Here is a 2,121-nt window from a genome sequence, read left to right as displayed (position 1 = left end):
GAGCTGTTCCTCATGTATTCTCAGAATTAGCTCTCCTTGTTCTACATCTATGAGCGCTCTAGTAGTGGCGAGAAATGGTCTGCCCAGAATGATAGGGTGTAAGTAGCTTTCCTCCATGTCCACAATGACAAAGTCTGTGGGGAAATAATAATCCCCCACTTTCACCAGCACATTTTCAACCACCCCTTCAGCTTGCTTCTGAGTTTTGTCAGCCAGTTGTATGATTACATCAGTGGATCTCACCTCATTCAGTTGTAGCCTCTTCATAAGAGTTAGAGGCATCACATTTATGCTAGCTCCTAGATCACAGAATCCTCTGTCGATTTTTGTTTTCCCTATAATGCAAGGGATATGAAAACTTCCTGGGTCCGTTTTCTTAGAGAGTGTGTCCTTCTTGATGAGAGCACTACATTCTTTGTTCATTGTTACCGTTTGTCCTCCCTTCAAACCTCTTTCCTTGCTTAACAATTCCTTTAAATACTTGATGTGTGTGGGCATTTGATGAAGAATCTCAAGAAAGGGAATATTGACATGCAGAGAGTTAAATGTCTCTAGAAACCTTGAATAGGTTTTCCTTTTTTCACCTCCTCCTAACCTCTCAGGAAATGGTGCTTTTGGTTGGTATACTTCCATCATGCCTGTTTGCAGATCCTTGGCTTGCTCAGTTCCACCTTCTTGCTTAACTTCTTCCACACCTTCCTTCAAGATTTCTGGTTCCTGCTCTGAGGGCCTGATTCCTTCTTCTCCTGAGACTTCCTTCATTATGGTGATGACTTTGCATTCTTCCCATCTTACTCTCTTTTGTTCCCCTTTAGGATTCTTTTCTGTGTCACTAGGGAACACTGCAGTTGATTTGGGTGCCTGTTGAGATAGCTCTCCTACTTGAGATTCCATCCTTTTGAGTTTTTCACCATGGTTTCTTAAGGTAGTTCTCACATCATCCCTGAAGCTCTTCAGTTCAATGATGTCTTGACTCATGGTTGCCATAATTCCTTCTATCCGGTTTAATTGATCTTGAAATTGTTGGTTCGGATTAGGTTGGGTATGTTGATTATTTTGGCCATGATATGATGATTGGGGGTAAGTGTTTTGTGTGGCTTGGTATGATCTTTGGTTGGAGTTTTGTTGGTTTCCCCACCCAAAGTTTGGGTGGTTTCTCCAGCCTGGGTTGTAAGTGTTGGAATGTGGATCATATGATTGCCTTTGTTGGTTTCCCACATAGTTAACCTCATCCCAATCACCTCCTTCAATGCCTCCTTCCTCTTGATCTTGTGTGTGTATTGCAGCCACTTGCTTTGTTTCTAATTGCCTGGTAAGCTCTGCTAGTTGCTTGGCAAACACCTTGTTTTGGGCTAGAATTGTATCAACCTGGTTCAGCTCCATGACTCCCTTAGTGTTGTGCCTTTCTGATGCATAGTAGTACTCATTCTCAGCCACTGTCTCGATCACTTCAATGGCTTCTTCCACAGTCTTTTTCTTGTTCAATGAACCTCCTGATGAATGGTCTACAGCCTTCCTTGATTCATAAGAGAGCCCATCATAGAAGATGTGCAATTGCACCCAATCATGGAACATGTTTGGTGGGCATTTCCTTGTCAAGTCCTTGAATCTCTCCCATGCCTCGTAGAGAGTTTCACCATCTTGTTGTCTAAAAGTCTGAACCTCAGATCGAAGCCTATTGACCTTTTGTGGAGGGTAGAAACGTGCCAGGAACTTGCTTTCCACCTCATCCCATGTTGTCAGACTCCCCCTTGGGAATGATTCCAGCCACTTAGCTGCTTTGTCCCTAAGTGAAAATGGGAACAAAAGCAGTTTATAGGCATCTTCCTGGACTCCATTGGACTTCACAGTGTCACAAATTTTCAGGAATTTTGTGAGATGTTGGTTTGGGTCTTCATTAGCACCTCCTCCAAAAGAACAATGATTCTCCACAAGTGATATTAGCTGTGGCTTGAGCTCAAAATTGTTGGCCTGAATGGGTGGTTTCTGGATGCTACTACCACAATTCCCAGAGGTTGGGTTTATGTATGAACTAAGAACCCTCCTCTCAGGAATGGCATTGTTTCCATCAGCTCTCTCATGGTTGTGAACTTCTCTATCCATGTTGAGATCTAGAGCTTC

At 43.1% G+C, this 2,121-nt stretch overlaps 1 non-coding gene across 1 annotated transcript; it reads left to right on the top strand.

Annotated features, from left to right (window-relative positions):
* Positions 1 to 1,573: 1,573 nt before the first annotated feature.
* LOC112739722 (small nucleolar RNA R71) lies at positions 1,574 to 1,677 on the top strand. The gene has a single exon (XR_003170658.1). It is a non-coding gene; the product is annotated as a small nucleolar RNA R71 (small nucleolar RNA).
* The last annotated feature ends 444 nt before the right edge of the window (positions 1,678 to 2,121 follow it).

Source organism: Arachis hypogaea, chromosome 13 (assembly GCF_003086295.3).
Source record: "Arachis hypogaea cultivar Tifrunner chromosome 13, arahy.Tifrunner.gnm2.J5K5, whole genome shotgun sequence".
Lineage (NCBI taxonomy): Eukaryota > Viridiplantae > Streptophyta > Magnoliopsida > Fabales > Fabaceae > Arachis > Arachis hypogaea.
This window is presented reverse-complemented; position numbering and strand designations above follow the sequence as displayed.